Below are 23,175 nucleotides of genomic sequence, written 5' to 3' on the forward strand. Positions count from 1 at the left end.
GTGTGTCTTATTCTCTGTCTTGCATGGTGTCTCAAGGATGAGAGGAGGGGGGAGAAGTCAATGGTGTGGGGGGGGGGGGGGGGGGCGGAAGAGGGTGGGGATAGCGGGCCAAGGGGGGGGGGGGGGGGGGGGGAATGAGGCAGAGGGGAGGGTGAGGCGAGCGCGTGGGGAAGAGAGGGGGGGAAGAATATTAGCGGGCCAAGGGGGGGTAATGAGAGGGGGGGGAAAAGAGTGTGAGAGAGGGAGAGGGTGAGGATAAGAATACGGAAGAGCGGGAGTTCATATGCAGCTCGACACAGAGGGAGCGCGACAGGGAGAGAGGGGTCGGGGTGAGTGCTCGAGGCTTGCGCCTGGCCGAGGGTGGCCAGTAAGGGGGGGGGGGGGGGGGGGGGTAATGAGGGTGAGGATGAGAGAGAGGATATTAGAGAGAGGTATGGAGGGAAAATGAGAGAGAGAGGGGAGGGAAAGATTTCATCCGATGCTTGCCGGGGAAATAACTACAGGGAGAGAGAGAAGGGGTATCTGAGAATGAAGGCGGCCGGCTAGGTTGGGGTATAGACAAGAGGGGGCCTGAGGGTGATAAGGCCAGCCAATCGAGGGGGGGGGGGGGGGGGGGGGGGGGGGGGTGCCATGCCTGTAGATGTGTCGTGAGGTTTACTAGGCGGTGTGTCGAGCCTTCCAACAGTGAGGCCAAGGCTCCAGCAAAGGAAAAATAAGTTTTTTTCCTTTTTTTTCTTTGATTTTCAAAAATCGGGCATCATTAGCCCTCTCCCTTTGGCTAGAGGCATTCATGCTTCTAGCCCTTCTTCTGCTTCTTCAGTTGTGGAGTTAGAGGGTTCTCCCTCTTCTAGAATGTCTAGCATGAATTCTGGATCAAACCTAAGAAAATACATTTTCAGTCTCCATCCATTGACCCTAGTCTTGTGAATTCTCCCATCTGCTTCTATCAGCTTATAGCTGTCGTTGTTATAGCGTTTCTTGATGATGAATGGCCCTTCCCATCTGGGTTAAAATTTCTTGTCCTTTCTGATATCAAATCTGTTGTCGTATCTCGGCACTAACATACCTTTCTCCAGTCCCTTTTCTTTAAGCCCTTGATTGAAGGTCAGCCGGCGTCGTTCTGCCTGCGCTGCATAGTGATTAATTGCTTCTTTCCTATCTAGTTGGAGTCTCTCCAGATCCAAGATGTGGTTTCGGAGATTTACAATTGGACGATGTATCTGGCTAGCCAAAACTCGTAAGCTGGCTATCTGTACCTCAATGGGTAGAATTGCCTCCTTCCCATAAACTAGATGGAAAGGGGTGAAACCTAGCGATGTTCGGAATGTTGTTCTATAGGCCCAAAGAGATGCCATGAGATGTTTATCCCAGTCCCTTATGTGATTGTTCACCTGCTTTGTGATGATTTTGCAAATCATTCCGTTTACCTTCTCTACCAGACCATTGCATTGTGGATAGTATGGTGTGGAATGCCGGCGTGTGATGCCTAACTTCTTCATCAGTTCTCCCACCAAATCACCTCTGAATCCTGTTCCTCTATCTGATATTATCTCAAGAGGAGTGCCAAAACGGCAATAAATATGCTCAAAAATGAACTTTGCCACCTCTTGGGCTGTAATGTGGGTGGTGGCTGTTGCTTCTGCCCATCGATTCATGTAGTCTACACCCACTATGATGTATAGTTTACCTAATTGGGCCCTTGGTAAAGGACCGATTGCATCTATTCCCCATTTCTCAAATGGACCATATGAGATGATAGGAGTTTGTGGCTCGTAGGTTAAGGTGCGATCACTGGCCACTTGACAGGCCTTACATGTTTTACACCAATGGTGTACATCCCTGTTCAAACTAGGCCAAGAGTATCCCGCTTGTAGAATCTTCCTACTGGTGATGTCTAGAGCAAAATGACCGCCGCAGACGCCATCATGGCAACTTGAAATTACCTCTGCGATCTCACTGGAGGTTGGCACCCGCCTGAGAATTGGATCCTTGCCCTTACAATACAAGTGGTCGTTTACAAGGCGGTACCTAGTAGCCTTCTTTACCAGCCACTGTTTTTGGCCTTTGGTGTATCCTGCTGGACATTCTGCTGTATCTAAAAAGCTGACGACATCCGGCATAGCATCACTACCTTGAAAGAGGGGTAGCTTCAGTTTGATTGCTCCTACGGGGACGTCTTGTATTCTTTCTTTGGCTAGAGCATCTGCCTCCTGATTTTCTGCTCTGGGGACATGAAATAGTTTCACTGCTTCAAACTTCTTTAGAAGGTCCTTAACTTGGCGGAGTTGACCAAGTAAAACCTGATTCTTACAATCCCAGGTGCCATTTATCTTCCTTATCAAAAGCAAAGCATCACCAAACACATTTAGGCGCTGAATTCCTTGTGAAATACATTGTTCCAACCCAAGAATTAGGGCTGCATATTCTGCTTCATTGTTGGAGTGGGAGTGTAATAATTGTCCGATGGAGAACACTCTTTCTTGCCGTTCATTGAAAATGACTATGCCTGCTGCAGACTGATCCATTGTTCTCTTGTATGCTCCGTCAAAGAAAAGAGAGTGAGCTCTTTCTAGCCTAGGACTTTCTACCATTGGTGTTTCTTCCTTTGCTTCCGTGTTGACCTTCAGCTTCTTCTCATAATGGCGATGAGTGAGAATTCCCGCTAAACTAGCCCTGGTGGAGTTTTGTACTTGCATGGTGTAGTCAAACTCTTGTAATCTAATCAACCACTTTGAGATCCTAGATGATACATCCATGTGTCGCATTACATATGGGAAAATCTCTTCCATTGTCAGGATTACAAAGGGTCTAGGGAGGAGATAGGAGCGAAACTTTGTGGTAGCAAACATTAGTGCCAGAACCATTTGTTCTACTTCGATAAATCCCTTTTCTGACGGGGTCATGACACGACTAGAGAAGTAAATAGGACGCATGAAAGAAGTTTTGGGGTACTTTTGCATTAACACGGCTCTGAGTGTATCACTTCCCACACTAGGGTTCACATAAAATGGCTCGTCCCACTTAGGAGGTGAAATAGTGGGAAGCTTAGCTAGGATTTGCTTTACCTCAGTAAACTGCTGCTCATTCTCTTCACTCCATGAGAAAACATCCCTCTGGGTGAGTTGTTGTAGGGGAAGGACCACTTGAGATAGCAAGTGAATGAATCTGCTTAAGTATCTTACCTTCTGAGGAAAGAAACTAGTTGCTTAGTGGTGGTGGGTGACTACAAAGATACCAGGGCTTGAATCTTGCTAGGGTCAGCCTCGATCCCTTTTGCTGAAATTACATGACCAAGGAGAGTGACTTTGCTTTCACCAATGTGACACTTATCCACGTTGAGCTGGCCACCCAAGGTTTGCAGCCTGGTTAAGCCATCATAGACTTTGCTTAAATGAAGGGCTCGTGAGCTATAGATGCAAAAATCATCTATGAAAACCTGTATTGATGTTCCAAAGTAGAATTGGAAAACAAAAGTCACATAGCGTTGAAATGTGGCCGAGGCGTTAGTGAGGCCAAATGGCATCACTCTGTAGGCAAAGCATCCCCAAGGTGTGATGAAGGTTGTCTTCTTCTGATCTTCTTCCGCAATGCTAATCTAGAAGTATCCTGAGTAGCCATCGTACACTGTGTACCGCTCGTGACCTGCCACTTCATTGAGTATTTCATCCTGGAATGGGAGGGGAAAGTGATCCCTCTTCGTGGCTGCATTGAGAGGTTTATAATCCACACAGACTCTCCACTTACCATTTTTTTTTGGTGTGACTACTACTGGGGAGACCCATTCTGAGTCTTCGACAGGGTAGATGAAACCTGCTTGTAGCAAACTTCTCACTTCTTTAAGTAGTGCCTCTTGTTGGATTACTCCAAGTCTTCTGAGCTTTTGTACCACGGGTTTACTGCCTTCCTTGAGTTTTATGTGGTGTTGCACTACTATAATTCCTGTGATCTTATCATAGCCATCAATGAACAAAGTAGTGAAGTTACCTAGCATGGAGTCATACTCTTTCCTTTCTTCATTAGTTAACTCATTTGAGAGCATTTTTTGTAACTTACTTACATCCTCCAAGGACTGCATTCCTGATGATCCCTCTTGGTTTGTTGGGGGTGTTTCAAATTGTGTCAATCTGTTTGGGTCTTTAAGAATGACCCCCATCGCTTTGATGCTACTATCACTTCCGTCGGTGGTGGTCGTCTCTTCTCTTGAGGTAGACGAATAGTCACCGGTGGACTCATCTTATGAAGCCTCCAAGATCATGTTGCGCTGCTTTCTAGTCCTCATGTCGTAGAATATGGACTTCCCTTTAGCGTCCTTCATCTGAATCATCCCGGTGCTCCAGTCTTGTTTAGCTTCCATAGCCATAAGCCAAGGCCTCCCAAGAATGATGGGGTAGCCCTCCCCTTTGTGTGGCATGACAAAGATGTCTACATCCACTTCTGTATTGAATGATTTTACTTCAACTGCATTTACAATGCCCAGGCATTTCACTCTTACATTGTTTTCCATCTTGGCTCGGCAGGGTGCCGGCCTACTTACCTCTAGACCTAGATGGTGCATCATCTTTTCACTCGTGATGCATATTTGCGCGTCACCATCTATGTAGACATTTGAGATTCGTTGCCCCTTGATGTGAGCGTCCATGGTTGGTAGGATATCCTCGAGATCCCTTCCAGGGATAGCCCCAGCTATCCTGGGTCTTGATTTCCTGGTACTTACCATTTTTGTCCATTGCCTCCTCATCCTGGGTGCAAGGTGGAGTAATTGGGGCCAAGTTATCTTCGGGCCCTGGATTAACACATCCTGAACTAAGTCATAGGGTTTTGCATACTCACCTAGTGAGAAGTCCACGATGTCTATCTTTCACCGCGGTTTAGCTGCTTGCTTGCTAGACTCGGCCTTCCCTTTCATCTTCTCTTCTCTTTGAGATGCCTCTTCGTGCCTGGCACTCTTCACTCCCATAGCATCCACTTCTTCTACCTTCGCTTTTCCTTTGTGCTTCTCTCGAACTGATTCTTCTACCTTTGCCTTCCCTTTAGCCTCCAAGCTAATAACACTCACCGCTTGGTTCACAGCAGGTGGGGGGGGTAGTGGCGGAATGAGAGGTTGGGGTGGTGGTTGCTGTTGTACAGGTGGTCGAAGGATTTGGACTGGTGTATTTGGTCCTAGTTGCCTAGGTGGTGGTGGTCTTGCTCTTGGTGGAGAGATCTGATTCTGTCTCCCTCCTCTATTGAAATTCTGCCTCCTTGGGTGTGGGCAGTAGTACATTCCATGGCCATCTTCCCCGCACTTGTAACAGTGGTACTCTTGGTTCTCCCTTCATTGTCCTCTTCCTTGTTCTAGATTCCTGCCAAGTGCATGCCCTTGCTGCACCAGATGCACAGATAAACTCTCTAGTTGGGTGGTGATGCGACTCAGCAGGTCTTGCTGCTCTTCTGATGCCTCCTCCGGTTGGACTCTATGATTGGCTGTTGCAGTCACTGGGGTTGGTCGGGCTGAGCTTCTTTCCTCTGACTCGTTTACTCTTGATTGCATGTGCAGATTCTTGTCTTTAAAGCGGGCTACTTCGACTGCCAACTCATATGTTGCAGGAAACCTTCCTTTCACCTTCTCTCTAAGCGGAGACCATAGACCAGCAATGAAACGGTCCTTCTTTAGGAAATTAGGCGCTCCTTCACCTTCCTCTAGTGAGGCAACCCATCTCTCCCATAAGTCCCCAAATTTGGACTCGTAGGTGGCATACTTAAGTAGACCTCCCTGCTTTAATTCTGTCAGTAGCTGCCATAGCTTCTCCGAGGTTGTGCCTCCACCAAACCTCTTTACAAAAGCAGCCCTTAACACATCCCATGCATTCTTGGTAGCCTGGGGCAATTCATTATACCAGGACTTGGCCTCTACTTTCATCAGTAGAGGAAAATTCTAAGTCATGAAGCGTCGTCATCTTTGTTGGAGATGACACAAGCAATGTCAAAATCATCCAAAAAGTCGGTGGTGAGATCCTCTCCCTTCTTCCACTGAACGTGGGGAAAGAAACACTTACAATGGTAGTGACTCAAGAAATTACAAACCCTTTTTTTTTTTTTTTAAAACAACAATAGCGGCTCATAGCGGCTTTTTACAAGAGTGGGTGGATAGGTTAAAACAAGATAAAGATAGAAACATTAAAGGAATGATGGTAATCCAATATGGGGAGAATGATAGGGTTCAGGGAATTGAGGATTTCTCCTAGTACCACCGCACCGAATAGGTATACGATCTTCTGTTGGTAGAAGACTCTCCTATCTACATAGATATTCACATGCATATGCTGCAGGAATCTGAACGGGAATGCCGTCGGCCCGTTTTCCATCATGCACAGAGGGTGGAATACTTACTTATACTCTTATTGTGCCATTGTTGATGAGTCGTCACATCCACAAGAGGTCGTCGCCTTTCATGGGCTCTACCTTTCCTTCGTTGCTCAGCACGTAGGGGGTGATGGCGACGCGTCTGACCACTCCTAGCCTCTTGGATAATAGCAATTGCAGGTAATTTCCATAGTCGGCGTGTTACATGAATTCTACTCCATTCAGTTGCAACTCGTCCCCGGCCCACTGTGTTTCACCCGTGCTAGAGAGCTTCTTCAGGATAAGTTGTACAGGGAGAGGAGGAAGATCCTCTACTCGCTTTCGAAAACAGCGAGAGCAGTAGCCGAACCACTCTTCCCTAGGACATGGGAATCTTCTTACCACTTCTTCTTTAGGATTGTCGAAGTGGATTGGTAGCACTCGCATGCGTCGTGCAAATCGGTAGGCGACCTTCTGCCGCTTAGCTTCGGATGACTTCCTCTTTGGCAAGCTGGGCACAACCCGCCTTTCTGAGCTTGAAGCACTTACTTGGCCAGATGCTTCTCCCTTCGGGGTCATGTGTTTCTAGACTGGCTTAACTTCTCCTTACCTTTGGCTCGAGCAGCCCCTTTAAGCCACTTTGGAGTTATAACTTTGACTGCAGTTTCTTTAGGGAAAAGAGGCCTCACCGTTTTCTTCCCTTCCTTGATGTGAATGACTTCTTCACGATGAATGTTGATGTAGACGACTTCAGCCCTTTCACTGCCTTCATTGATGGCACTCATTGATAGTGTGTCTTGGTTGACAAAAGTGATGGCACTTCACCGACCTCCCACTTGATGCTCTCAATTTATGGTTAGAATGAGCAACATGAGATGGAGAATTTACCTCTTGAATACTGACGACACTGCAGCCTAGCAGTAGAACTTCAATGAAGGCGACTAGTGCCTCCTTCGTCTCCTCTTCTTCCGTCCTTCAGTTAGAAAATTCGTTCAGCCATTCGTCCATGATTGATAGTGGGCGTCACTTTCAGCATTGTAAATTGAAGGGTCTTAGAAAACCCTCCTCTTTGGGGGCACCAAATGACGGGAGCAAAGCGAACCCCGAACTCCGACGGCCTCTAAAACTCCGGGGGCCGAATGGCGCACCTCGAGCCTATCACAGTAAAGCGAACAGGGGGCACCACCTAGCTTTATGCGGTTAGGACGCAAACCACGATGATATGAACACCGCAAACTTACACACACACACACACATACACACACACACACACAGAGAGATTTGCAAATGATGAAAACCCTCGGGGGTGTGAGGGAGAATTATTTCTGTAGTATTTACAAATGGCACGCCGTAGTGGTAGAGAGGTAGGGAGAGGAGGTGGTGCAAACTACTTGGTGCGTTCTCTAAGATGACTCAATGATTGTGAAGCTTGCTACCAAGAGCATGTATACGTGTGTGCATCGACCATTGGAGTCGAGAGGTGGACATGGCTCCCTTCACATAGTACAATTCCCAAGGCAAGCCCAACACACAAGCCCCCTTCCCGTGATGGTGATAGTGTCAACTCTTCCCACTACACTCTACCAAGTGCTGACTTCTCGTGAACTGCCTCTCCCCGATAGTGACCTCTCAGTGCCAATATAGGTGTTGGCTTCTTGGATTATGGTAATCCCACTGTGATTAGGGTAAGTTTAATCGGGGAGACAAAGCAAGTGGTGGGCCCGTTGTGGTTGACCCTTGCTTTGTTTTGGGAGGTTATTAAAAGATGAGATTCTCTAGGTGGGCCTTTGTGACCATCACCTAGAGAGAGGATATTTACAAAAAAAAATGAGAATTTTACAATGGCTCGGGTGAAAACTGAAGAAATGATGAAAATACCCTATAAATTACTGGAAACGGCATCATGGTTGCGTGTTGCCGATGCGTCGGTGTAGAGCGTACTTCTTTTCGGGGTCGTGACTTCGGCGCATTTCCTCTTTTTGTTGTTGGTGGCGCGTGCTTTGAGTCCTCCTTCTTTTTCGTTGTCGTCGTAGTCGTGGAATCGTTCGTTTTTTCTTGTATTTAGGTGCATATATGTGTGTGTGTGTGTGTGTGTGTGTGTGTGTACGTATGTGCATGTGGACGGATGTGTATATATATATGTATATGGGTGCGCATGCCTTAGTGTGTGTGTGTATTTGTATGTGTGCGCAAGCGTGCGGTGGGAACGGGGGCTTATCTATATATATTATATATGTGTTTTTTTTTTCTCTGTGTTGGCGGCCAGCGGCGGCAGCTACGCGAAGATGGGGGGTGGTGGGGAGGGATGGTGTGTGTGTGTGTGTGTGTGTGTGTGTGTGTGTGTGTGTGTGTGTGTGTGTGTGTGTGCGTGTGTGCGTGGGGCGTGTGTGTGTGTGTGTATGGTGTGTGTATTGAGAGAGAGAGAGAGAGAGAGAGAGAGAGAGAGAGAGAGAGAGAGAGAGATAGATAGATAGATAGATAGATAGATTTTATTATCGTCCTCGGAGGTCAAATATGACCTATGGGACCAAAGTTACATGTGATGTAGTATGTGTATGGCTGATGAGTGACTCTCGATGCTCCAAAATTGTAGTGATGAGAGTCGCAATGGAGAGCCCACACTTTGGCTGGGAGAGGAAAGTGTGTAGGTCTAAGTTATGGCTGAAAATGTGAGAGAAGCAAGTTCGGATGTGATCAAAAGCTGAGCACTCTAGTAGTGTGTGGTACTCAGACTCTCGAACTTGCAGTGAGCATAATGTGCACAATCGATTTGACTCTTCTCCATTGCCCCAACGCCCTATCTCGCATCGAAGGAAATGGGAGCTAAGCCGAATTGCTGCGATAGTGTGTATCGCGGACAAGGGAATAGGATCAAGCATGTAAGTGTGAGTACGGTTTCCTCTCTCAGCGAAGAACATGGTTTTGTAGTTGGGGGCAATATAGGTGGTGTAATGTATGAAGCGTGACCCACCAGATTTCTCCCAAGCCGTAATACATTGGCGTTGTAGAAAAGCTTCATTCACTTGAGAGTCAATTGAAGCATCATGTAGCAAGTGTAATGCATCCCATCTCCCAAACCACTTCTTTATGTCTTGCATCCATCCCGTGCTCAAGATCTTGCTTTTATGTGTCTTTTGAACTTTTTTGCTTGCTTCCCATGCAATTGTAGGAAGTCGATGTGAGGGGTTTTGACGCATCTTTATCATGTACTCCACAACCCTTTCCATGCCCATAACCTCAATTGGAAGAGATCCCGACTCAAGAAGTAGGAGCATATATGGTGTTTGTGTCTTAACTTGGAGAAAGTTTGTAAGAAAACGCTTTTGGACATTCTCAAACTCTTTCCAAGTAGACTTTGAGATGCTCCCGCCCCACACTTCAACTCCATAAAGAAGAACCGGTGTCACCAATGCATCAAAAAGATACTTCTTGAGAACCCAACACTTGATGTTTCCCGCATTACACATGTTCTCAAATGCATAATATGCTCTCTTTCCCGCTTCCAAACGACGCATAGCACATTCATGCCACTTGTGATTGGATGGAACCTCAAGGCCAAGGTACTTAAATCTCTCAACAACTTCAAGTGTCTCGTTGTTGTACACAATGCATGGCTTCTCCTTATGGTTGGTTTTCACAAGCATAACATTTGTTTTGGATTCATTTACAATCATCCCACTATGCAAGCAAAAGTTCTCAAGGACAACCATAAGCTTTTGTGCATCTTCTAAAGTGTGTGCTAGAAGCACTACATCATCCGCATACAACAAAAGCATGATTACCGCATTGCAAATAGTGACCTCTTCAATGCCTTCTTCTTGCATAAAGTCAAGTACCATTTGTTCCAATTGATCGATGCATAGACCAAAGAGAGTTGGTGACAATGGACATCCTTGTTTAACCCCAATAGTGCTTACAAAAATTTCTGAAATTTCTCTTCCCATGCGCAATTGACAAATCACCTTCTCATAGATTCGAGAAACCGCAAGCATAAACTCACTTGGAACTTGGAGTTCTTCCATCCTTCTCCACAAATTGTTACGTGGAATCATATCAAAGGCTTTCTTAAAGTCCACAAAACAACAATACAATCGCATGCCTTTCAACCGACTTTCCTCCATGAGAACACGAAAAGTGACAAGATGATCAATGGTGCTATGGCATCGACGAAAACCCGCTTGTCCCTTTGCACGCTTGTCATTCTCTTCAGCCCAATCACTCAATTTCATCTCCATTATGCACCCAAACAACTTTGCCATAAGAGACCCAATCATTATAGTCCGGTAGTTGCTTACATTCTTTACATCCCCTCCTTTATGCAAAGGCTTAACCCAATTAGTACTCCAATCATTAGGCATACCATGTTGAAGTGCAAGGTTGAACATATCACACATCCACTCATGGGTAAAATCTCCCGTCCATTTGATCATCTCTGGCTTGATACCTTGAAGATCTCCCGCTTTGCGAGTGGCCAACTTTTCAAGCCCACCGCATACATCCTCAATAGTAAAAAAAGACGGCATACATGGGAGTGAACCATAAAATGGCATTTTTTCAGTATTTTCTTGCTCATGTAATTGCTTACAATGTGTGTACATATCCACTAGACTCAAGTTACCAAAATTCTCAACCCGCTTGCCTCTCAAGTTTCTCCAAAATCTTCCACATGCATGTGCCTTTTCTTGGACTTGAAATTCTTGTTGCTTTACTTCCCATCTTCTTCTCTTCTTTTGAATCAATGCCTTGTATGTATGCAAATGACTTTGATAGTTGTCTTTGTCCATAGTTGCATCAAGCTTTATCAAGGACTTTCGAGCATCTTGACATTCTTTATCAAACCACCTTTTGCGTGATCTATCTTTGTTGATACCATGGAGATGCTTTATGGCAAAGCATTCTTCCGCACAAGAACAAATAGCTTTCTTGAAAGCTTCCCATTTAGTTTCCAATGGTGCATCACATTGAAGCTTTGTCATCCATAATTTTTGCTCAACCATTTCAATGTACATTGGTGCCCGTTTGAAATCCATACATAGTGATAACTTCTCTTTCCTTTGGCTGAAATTATCATGCTTAGTTTCTTCTCCACATGAAAGGTCAATACATAAGGTGCGATGGTCGGATTCCGGGGTCCACTGACCCAACATAAAACTCTTTATGCGATACATGATGGCTTCAGAGAGTAGCATATAGTCAATCACACTATCCCCATTATGTCTTCTACATGTAAATCCATTGGTTCCACTCCACAAAGATACACCATTGGCAATGAGCATACCCATGCTATTACACATGTGTAAAAGTAACTTTCCATAGTGATCCGGCTCTTTCTCATCCATTGAAGTACGATCATACAAGTGAACTTCCTCCAACTCCCTTGAAATGTATGGCATATCAAATTGTTGGGTATCATGTTGCAATGTTTTTGTGCGAGCATTCATATCCCCAAATACAATAACATCACCTTCACCTTTGAAATAAGCAATGTCCTCTTCCAAATCAGAAAATGGTTGATCTCTATCCATGCAAGCATAAAAGGGAGAATCATGATGAGGAATGTAGCAACCGGCTACAAAAATGGGTGCTCTTTTTGGTGTCATAATTTTCAGCCATACATAATGTTTGTACTTGTCATCTTTCACAATTGATACAAAATCTTCCAATCCTTTCTTAACCATACATGCTAACCCTCCTTGTCCTCTTCGTTGCTTGAGATTCTTTGACCACATCAATGAATGTACATTGTAATCCTCCAAGCCGTTAATCCTTTGTGTATCATGCTCCCAAGTTTCAACAAGAAGTACAACATCGGCTTTGCTTGTTAGTTCATCAATGCCAACCCCCACATTCCATGGATATCCATTACAATTCCAAAAGCATATTTTCAATTGTAACTCGGTCTCATAGGTCACGCATCCCTATTTGCTTGAGAGACTTGCCTCCTCCTTGGGCACATTTTCTTCATGAGAGATCTCCTTGTTTTTATTATTCTTTTCCTCATATGCCTTGCGACGCATATTTTGTTGCTTAATAGTGCGATCTTCACATACAAAACATTTTGTATCCCTCAAATAGATCCAACTATTATCAAGGATAATCTTTGGCTTGGTCTCATCCGGCATGGTGCATACAATTGGCCGTTCTCCCGAGCGAGGAGCTCCTTGCTTCCCCACTCTATGTGCTCCATAGACCATAACTCCGGACATGCCAAAGTGGGTTTTGAAGAAATCTTCAATAACAATGGCAAGAGAAGGAGGTGTCTCTAACTTCTCTTCGGGAATTCCACGAATAACAATGTTCTTGGAACGTCGCTCCCGTTCCTTCAACTCCTCCACATCCACAATCTCAACATTCTTTGTTTGAACCATAGCTTGCATGAGTGAGGAATTAGAAACCACATTGCTACCACATACATCAGCCCAAGACTTGTTTGTGCATACATTTTTCATGTCGCATACATCCCGGCTCATAGTATCAAATTTCTCCTCTTTCAATACATGGTCATGCTCTACTTTGTTCATCCGCTCCTTCAAAGCATTCAAGTCCACAAGAGAGCGTTTACATTCCTTGACTTCCTCTTCAAGTTGCATCAAACATGTTGTTTGCATCTCAAGTGTCCTCTTGAGATTCTCATTCTCAACCACAAGTACCCTTAGTGTGCCATTCTCCATTGCAAGTGCTCGTAAGTCTTCGCCTTGTTTGTTTACGGTCTCTTGCAATGATACCAAGTACGCCATGATCATGGTTTCCGATGTCGTTGGTTGGGTGGTTGTGTTGCTATCTCCACACTTAGGAGATTTTGGATCATTTTCCACAATGGTTGTGGACCTTGTTGAAGAAGAAGAACCCTTGCGAGTGCCGGAAGACATTGTATGTAAAATAGGAGATGAGAATCAATTTTGTTGAACCTGTTCACTTCGGAAATGCTGCTACAGAAACGCCTTCCATAACTCTGAAAATTTCTGTCTTTACATCAATGCATAGAGGACTTCGTGCTCTTCGATTGAGGCTATAGATCACCCAAATCGGAGTTCGGATGAAGAAGTTATGATCAAAAGAGTGGACTGCTGTCTACTAGGTCAAAAAACGGATGCACTGAGAGAGAGAGAGAGAGAGAGAGAGAGAGAGAGAGAGAGAGAGAGAGAGAGAGAGAGAGAGAGAGAGAAGAGCTCTGTGCTGCGCCTTCGGGCTTAGAGGGAGACAAAGAGGGATTGCGGGCAAGGTGGAGCCGAAACAGAGCGGGAAAGAGGGAGAGGGGATTGGGGGGGGGTGAGTGAGGGAGAGGATGAGGGTGTGTGTGTGTGTGTGTGTGTGTGTGTGTGTGTGTGTGTGTGTGTGTGTGTGTGTGTGTGTGTGTGTGTGTGTGTGTGTGTGTGTGTGTGGTGTGTGTGTGTGTGTGTGTGTGTGTGTGTGGGTGTGTGGTGTGTAGTGAAGAGAGAGTGGGCTCCAGCTCCTTGCGCTCTGCCTTCGGGCTGAGAAGAACGAGAGAGAGAGAGAGAGAGAGAGAGAGAGAGAGAGAGAGAGAGAGAGATGAGGTGGCGTGGATAGGAGAGAGGGGGGGTATTATGGCGGGTGCCCACCATGGGGGGGGGGAGAGTGTGAGGGGGGGGGGGAGGGGGGGTGTCTTATTCTCTGTCTTGCATGGTGTCTCAAGGATGAGAGGAGAGGGGAGAAGTCAATGGTGTGTGGGTGGGTGGGGGGGGGGAGGGTGGGGATAGCGGGCACGGGGAGGGGAATGAGGCCGAGGGGAGGGTGAGGCGAGCGGGTGGGGAAGAGAGGGGGGGAAGAATATAAGCGGGCCAGAGGGGGGGGGGGGGTAATGAGAGGGGGGGGAAAAGAGTGTGAGAGAGGGAGAGGGTGAGGGTAAGAATACGGGAGAGCGGGAGTTCATATGCGACTCGACACAGAGGGAGCGCAATGTTACCATATACATGTGGTAGTGTTGTGTGTGAACACACTAGGAGCACCGGGGCATTTTTTCCCTCTTTATGAGGTTTTTTTCCCGAGCATTGTATATACGCCCATCACTCTAGGGCTATCTATCTTTCCATTGCACACTAAGTTATATACTCTCAATTGTGTGCCTTGAGCTTCCTTCGTCTTCTCCAAGCTGTGTGTGTCTCTCTGCAACCCTAATTCCAACAATTGGTATCAGAGCAGGTTGCGTCCTCCCGAGCTTAGTCACCAGCTGCTCCAGTACACGCCTGCTCACTTTCTCCAATTTCAGTGAGCTTTAGTGAGCGCTCACAGGTCGACAAATACTTCGAGATAGCTCGTAGAGCTTGGTCTGCTCAGATTTTCGATTTGGGCTCATTTCGGCCTCCATTTCCACTACAGACAGTACTGCACATGCTATTTCGTCATTTTGTGTAGAATTTCTATCAGTGTCGTTTTCTACATAACAGGTGCCTTATAGTCTTCTACGGTTTGTGCTATATAGCACGTGTTGTTCCCTCTCCGTTTCTCCTATTTTCGGGCAGTTTTCACATCAGGTGTAGCATTTACCCATGGCTGACTACAACAACACAGATGTGTTCAAGATGTTTGTTGTTGAGCACAGGTTGGATGGGGACAACTATCCTATGTGGGCTTATATGATGCAACATGTTCTTGTGTCAAAGGGCGTCTGGAACATTGTACAAGGAATTGATGTACGTCCTGGTTCTGAGGATGTAGGCGATGTTGAGGATGTTGCAGGTCTTGCTGCAAGGATTGCTGCTGTTAGAGTTGTTTTGCCTATGGCAGAACAAGCTCGTTGGGATGTAAAGGATGCGCAGGCTCATGCATTGATTGCAATGTCTGTGAAGCGCACCATTGTTCCTCACATCCGTTCAACAAAATCTGCAAAACAGGCTTGGGATATTCTAGCAGGTCTTTATGCAAGTTGCAATGAGGCTAAAATTGCTTTGCTGCCTAAAGAGCTAGAGTCGAAGATTATGCATGAGGAAGATGATATGGACACTTTCCTTGCTAGTGTCAAGGATATCAATGAGCAGCTTATTTTTGCAGGTGAACTCATTTCTGACAGTTCCCTTGTGCAGACTGTTCTTAATGCCTTACCAGATTCTTACCAGACTTTTGCTAGTACTTAGAGACTTATGACCCAAGGAAATCCTGAAGTTGTCAAGTTTGATGCATTATGCACATTGCTGTTGCAAGAGTCACTTTCCAGAAAAAACAGGACTAGGCAGTGTACAGTTGAACAGGCTTTTATTGCTTCTCAAAGAAAGGGTGGTAACAGCAATGCAGCCACTTCTTATGGTTCTGCTGCGGCGAGTGGCAAAAATTCTGTTCCTAATGCTTCTGCTGGCAATTCTAGTGATAAGGGCAAAAAGAAGATGCGTTGCCATTATTGTAAAGCTAATGATCACTTGATCAAGTCGTGTCCTAAGTTGAAGGCCAAAGAGGCTAAGAAGAAAGAGGGTGGTTCCACTGCAAATGCTGGTTCCACTACAAATGCAGCCATTGTTGAGTCTTCTGTGAAAGGAGACTGTGATGCTGACGTCGATGCAGAATGGGCTTTTAGCGCAGATTGCACTTACAATCCTCTTGTCCATGATGCATGCTTGTCAGTTGTGCTGCAGATTCACATGTGTGGTATTTCGACAGTGGTGCTACAAAGCACATTACCTCACATCGTGAATTGTTTACCTCTCTCGAGTCTGTCCCTCATGGAAATTTAGTCACTTGTGCCAACAATGCCTCTTATCCAGTTCAGGGAGTTGGAAAGATTGTGCTCACTGTTGCTAATGGCAGTTCTTTCACACTAGTTGATGCACTTTATGTACCCGGGATCAAGAAGAATCTCTTGTTTGTATCCGCACTTGCTAGACTTGGACTTGTAGTCAAATTTGTGGATGACAGATGTACAGTTCATGATCTCGGTTTTGGTGATGAAATTGTTGCATCTGGCCTTTTGTGTCGTGGGCTGTATAAGCTCACTTTGTATGACAAGTGTGGACAAAATTTTGCAAATGCTGTTGCAAATTCAAGGGCTATTTCATATGCAAAAGTTTGGCATGCACGTTTTGGTCATCTGAATTTTGCCAATTTGCTGCGTTTGCAGAAATCTGATATGGTTGCTTCTTTGCCGCCTCTTGCAGCACCTATCAAACATGTTTGTGAAGGTTGTATTTTGGGTAAGATGCAACATTCTAAGTTTCCAAAGGATGGTTCAGTTCGGGCCACATACAGGTTGCAGCTTGTGCATAGTGATGTTTGTGGGCCCATGCAAACTCCATCCTTGGGCAATTACCTGTACTTCGTGACTTTCATTGATGATTACTCCAGGCATGCATGGGTATTTCCGCTTAAAGCGAAGTCCGAAGTTTTTATGTGCTCTAACCAATTTCTGGCTATGGCTGAAAATGTCTCGAAATGTACTATGGGCACCCTCCATTCCGATCGAGGGGGGGAGTATATGTCTCATGAATTTAATGCATTTCTGGCTAGTCGTGGGATAAAACACCAATGTACAGTGCCTTATACACCTCACCAAAATGGTGTTGCTGAGAGGAAAAACAGGTCACTGACAGAAATGGCACGATGAATGGTCAAAAGTCAAGCTTTGCCGCATTCTTTTTGGCTTGAGGCCATCATGTGTGCCACTTATGTACTTAACAGGTGTCCTACGAAAGCTTTGCAGTCTATTACTCCATATGAAGCATGGCATGATAAAAGCCTTCTATTGAGCACATGCGTGTTTTTGGCTGTTTGGCATATGCTTTGATGCCACAAGTGCAGCGCAGAAAATTGGATGATAAGGCTGTCAAATGTATTTTTGTTGGTTATAGTGCTGAAAGAAAAGGTTACAGGTTGTATCATCCGCAAAAAAAACGTATTCTGGTTTCTCGGGATGTAGTGTTTGTGGAAGATTCTGTTCAGCCCTTGCTGTCATGTACTAAAGACAATAATGTAAGCTCACAGGACATCTATGACACTTTGTTGCCTCTTTTCAGTGGTAGAAATACGAATGTAAGTTCCAATGAGGCAAATGTACAGCCTATGGGGGTTTTTGAAAATGTGTTAGATTAGCCTATTACTGATGCAGATGTACATGATGTACTTGATGAGGAAAGGGCTGATAATGAGCAGGCTAGAGGTATGCCAAAATGGCTGGTGCACACTTTGTGTGATAGTAAATTGGATGCACCTTTGTCTAGTCGTACTCGTTCAGGCTCTCGCCATGCATCTTATGCATCAGATTTTTATGCTTTGGCTGTGTCTAGTTTACATGATGTTGAGGAGCCTCTATCTTTTAATGAAGCACAGAATTCAAAAAATTGGATGGCTGCCATGCAATCAGAATATGATGCACTTATAGAAAATGACTCATGGACTTTATGTGATTTGCCTCCTGACAAAAAGGCCATTGCTACGAAGTGGGTTTACAAGTTGAAACGCAAGCCGGATGGTGAGATCAATCGCCATAAGGCTCGACTTGTTTCAAAGGGTTATGCACAGCAAAAAGGCATTGATTATGAAGAGACTTTTTCTCCCACTTGTCGTATGACTACTGTGCGTTTTCTATGTGCATTGGCAGCTCATTTTGGTTGGGATGTACATCAATCAGACATTGTTACTGCTTTCTTGAATGGTGACATATTTGAGGAAGTTTATGTAACGCAGGCTCGCGGTTTTGTCATAAAAGGACAAGAGGACAAAGTGTGCAAATGTGACAAGGCTTTGTATGGTTGAAGCAATCTCCTCATGCTTGGTATGAGAAAGCTGACACTCATTTGGTCAAGCAAGGCTTTCGTAATAGTCCAACAGAAATCACATTGTATGTAAAGCGTGAGGGTAATGTATTTCTCATTGTGGTTCTTTATGTTGATGATTTGCTGATCACTGGACCAAATGAGAGACATATTGTTGAATTTAAGGCTGATTTGAATGCTACTTTCAAGATGAAAGATTAGGGCTGTTGCATCATTACTTGGGTATACAGTTTAAGCAGTGTGATGATGGTATTGCCTTGTGTCAGAAAAGTTACATACAGACATTGCTATTGAGGCGGTCCGGGGGGGGCAACAAGAAGAGCGGCCTCTAAACACCCTTCGAGGCTCCCGTGCTGCTCAATTGGGGCTGGGGCAAGCACAATCAGAGACAACAACAACCCACAACCAGAAACCAAACAAGAAAAGGGGCACCACCTAGTTGTAGATGCGAACTAGGACGCACGTGATATCTCCTTGTACTCAAACGCACAATGAGAGGGGAATGAAAGATAGCCACACACACCAAACACAAACATTCACCATGCCAGAGAGAGGTAAAGCGCACAAATCAACTTGAGCAACTCATTCTTAGCCTTAAAGACTAGATGCACACAAAGCTTGATGAGAAATAGAGAGACAACACAAAACTTGACCTTGTTGCCAATACACAAATTGTCTTAGGGTCACGGGAGCCCTCTCACCGAGCGCCCTCTTACAATTGAAAGTTTTGGCAAACAATTCAACAAGCCCTCAAACCACCAAGCATGAAATGGCACAACAAACTTCAAGGACAATATACCTTCAACCACCTGATAAACCAACTTATCAAGTCAATTTGGAGAGAAGAGTCGTAGTTGCAGCATACAATTGCACCCAATACCATGAATCTTATTTATGGACAAGAGTAGGCTACAAGTGTGATTGCAGAGTATAGTATCACTCCACTCCTCTAGATGGCATAACTAACTTCAAGCTTCTCCATGCACTTATGTGTAGTGATGGAATAGAGCACTCACAATGCACACACTCTACACAACTAGGCTTGAAGAGTGGTGTGTTATGTGTTGAGAATGGTGTGGTGTAGTGTGATCATGTGATCATTTACAAGGGAGAGAAGGGCTCTATTTATAGGTTTTAGAAGCCCCGATTAGGATTAGGCCTAATCAAGTTTATTTGAAGGAATAAAAGATTATGCATATTTTTATTTTTATTTAATGAGGGTGGGTCTCTCTTGTCCTTTGAGTCACATGGATGTGGGCTCAAGGGAAGAGAATTATTGAGGATGAAAGGAGAGAGGATTGAGTGAATAATTTGGGAGGGCCTACTCTAGTAGAGGGTGCATTTTACAATAAGGTTAGTGGTTAGTAATTATCACTAAAAAATATTTACAAAATCATTCACCAAATGGTGAGATATATGATGAGAAAAGTTAGAGAAGGGATGAGCTTGTAAAGAGAGGTTGAAGATTTGGAGAAGTTGACATTCACCTCTTTACAACACCGGAAGAAGAAGCAGTCAACATGGCGAAGCAGCGCGTGTCGATGAAGCTATGTTATTTCAAACCTTGGAAAATTCATGATAAAAGCCTTCATTTCCAGAGGTTATCCTTGGATTTTTGCTGATTTTTTGAAGTTCTTTACAAAGCTGAAGAGAGTATGGTAATATGGACATATATGTAGAGAGAAAGGGGGACACATAGGGTGTAGAAATGGAGGATGAAGGCTATGGAGGTGTGAGAGATGTGGCAATGGTAAAGAGGGTGAATTAGGACATGGGAGTTGCAGGTTTGGGAGTGGGAAGGAGAGGGAGGAGTGTGTGTGAAAGAGGAAAATGATAAAGTGGAAGAGGGAGTGTGGCTGCATAGCATGGGCAAACTGGGGTCCACCAATAAAATCATAGCTCACAGTTCGTAGCTCAAAAAAATATAAAAAAATTTGAGGTGAAAGTTCAACCCACGAGCTATAACTTTTGTTTGTATTACCTTTTCAAATTCAGGGAGCATGTGATCTTTAAAAATTCAGCAAAACAGACTGTTTTTTTCCACTGCACAAGGTCCTTGTGAGGTCCTTCTTTGGACGATTCTTTTGAATACCTCCAAGAGTGAGCTCCCCATGGTGCATGCATGCATTCCACATACCCTTGACCTTATTTGGTAGGTCTATAATTGAAGATATTGTTGAGATCATGATATAAGTGAATAGTACAACTAAGAAAATCAAATATTGAGGGGTCTAAAAAAATATGTACATGTCAAATATAAATAATATAGGTGGAAAAAATATAAAGGGGTCAAAATAAATCTCTCTCATTATAAGTCTACCATAAAAAGATGAATATTTTTTGTGGTCTAATTTATGAGAGTAATAGACAATAGATGTAGGAAGAAAAAAATCACAATACTGAAAAAATATACACATAAATAGAACTAGTTTTTTTGGATTTTTGTTGGGATGGAGTTACACCAAAAATAAGAGAAGCTTACATGAAATTATTTTTATATGGAATAAAGCGTATGCAAAATGGTAAGAAAAATATGGTAATGGTGAGTCAATGTACATAGCATAAATAACACACGCCTAAGTATAAATATTTAAATAAATACCAAAATAATTATGAAAAATCCTTATATTTAGGCCCTATATACAATAAAATATTTACACACAAATGGGCCATAATATACTTATATTTTTTATTTTTTTTATTTTTTTGGCTCAACTAGCCCAGTGACTAGCTAATTGATGATTTTTAAGAAGATATGGGAAAAGTCCCCTAACTCACACACGCCTATGTACAGTGAAATGGTAGGGATAACCAAAATGTTTGAGTGATTTGATAGGGTGAGGTAGCTTACTATGGCAATTATGGAAAGCCGAAAAACGGCTATCATTAGCCCCCCCCTTAGATAATGGTACATTCATGTACCATTTATCCGATCATACAACATGTAGATTGTGTAACGTCTGTCTTTGTCTGCTCTCATCTTTGAAGAACCTTTGTTGTATGATTAAGAAACCTTGTGTGATATGGAAGGTTCTCAGAGCCAATAGCAGGATGTAATGAAGTGACGGAGTAAACCTCCTCCATTGAGAAAGTTTCCATAAGCACCCCCGAGGATCAAAGATCTTGAAATATCTTTCCCACAGAGGGATGTATGGTATGGAATCACTTACTGATTTCGGTTGAAGAAACTTGTAGATTTTATTGTTGTCCATCATTACATCTATCACTATGAATGTGATATAAAAGATTGGTTGCTCTTTCTCCTCTGTAAAGTTGATGTATCTGCTAGGATCTTCAAGAGCTTGTATGAGAAAATTCCTGAACTGTAGCTCATAAATTTCATTCAACCTGGGTAGGCTCATCAAGTCAAAATTTCTATGATCTTCATGATTTAGGAAAGCTTGATCCATGCTTCCAACTGCTATTGGAAGATATTGCAAATGGTTTACCACATAAGTAGATAATAGACGAAGGTTTCTATTGCTTCCAACACATTGGAAGAGAATAGATTTTGGTACTGATTGATGAAATATCCACATGTAGCAATCAACAAGTTTTTCATCTATGATGAAGACCAGAAGCATCACAATGTGCGACCTCCATACACCAAAGAACCAAATGAAGAAGGTTTGGAAACATCCGTTCATCACCAAGTATTCATGTCCTGTTCCACTTAAGAAGGTATGGTGCCCCCGATGAACGGTATATGTGAAGAGAGGAGAATTTGACTTTGAAGAGGTGAAACCCAATGTGAAGATAATTGGGGCTTCAAAAGTTTGGACTTTCTTGCTAAGAGATTGTCCCATGAATGAAGAGCCACCCACTAAAACACCATTGGAGAGAATGATACCCTTCTGACAGTTTCCTTTTATGATTTTATTTTTTACTACTCTCCCATGTTCTTCATCCCCTTCTAAGCCCCCCCTTTGGCAAGGTTGTAACTCCTCACATTGTACCACCTCAAAGGTTGATGGATTACTGTCTGATTTTGTGAAAACTTTGGCTTCTTGCATGATAGGTTCCTCCATGCTTAACATACATGGGTCATACCAATGCTTTTCAACATCCTTAAACACTTCTTGAAGATTATCCTCACATGGATTCAACTCACACTCTTCTACTTTGTTTTGGAGTTGACATTCCATGTACACAATCATCTCTTTATGATCAATGTGGTCTATGATCTCCCCACCTATGATTTCATCTTCTTCTTCACTCTCTTCTTTTAGACAAGATACACTCTCATAACATTCCATAAGATCAAGGTTACCTTCAAGGTCTTCATTCTCCATAGAGTCATGTTGCACAAAAGCTTCGTCTGCTCGGACTAGAAATTGATCCTCTACCAAAAGGTTGGATGTATCCATTATTGAATCGTCAATGCCATTTGAGATATCTTGTGTCGATTTTTGCATGCTTGTGATAAAGGTAGAAGAAAGAGATTCCACATTTGAATCTTGGCCACACATTTTAGCACTCGAATAATCAGTTGGTATGTAAGTAACTTCTTCAACATTTGTCGGAGTAGAAGGAGAGAAGTATGGCAAAGGAGATGACTCCTTGATAGAAACACTTTCAAGATGGTTGGTTCTTCCAGCATGATGGAAACCATTTTTGATGTAGAAGTACTTGTGAAACTTCCTTCAGGCAATAGTGACCGCTTCTTCAAAGGTAGAGGGTCCACTACAAGTAACCTTAGTCTTTAGGAAAGGAGACAAACCCGAAATAAATTGCTCCATTTTTACCTAATCTAGAAATGTAGAACTAAACCCATATCCTCCCCATTGACGAGAAAACATATCCTCATAAGCATAGTAGTCTTCACCATGTTGTTGAAGTCTCCCTAATGAAGCCCATGCTTTCTCCGTTGTTGGAAATTTAGAGAATCTGTTCTTCAAAGCTTTGGAAATTTGGGTATACCCATCTTCAATCTGAGAAGACATACTCCAAAACCACAATAGAGAATAGATGTAGGAAGGAAAAAATCACAATAGTGAAAAAATATACACATAAATAGAACTAGTTTTTTTGGATTTTTGTTGGGATGGAGTTACACCAAAAATAAGAGAAGTTTACATGAAATTATTTTTATATGGAATAAAGAGTATGCAAAATGGTAAGAAAAATATGGTAATGG

This window comes from Adiantum capillus-veneris, chromosome 13, assembly GCF_014529385.1.
Source record: "Adiantum capillus-veneris isolate H3 chromosome 13, ASM1452938v2, whole genome shotgun sequence".
Lineage (NCBI taxonomy): Eukaryota > Viridiplantae > Streptophyta > Polypodiopsida > Polypodiales > Pteridaceae > Adiantum > Adiantum capillus-veneris.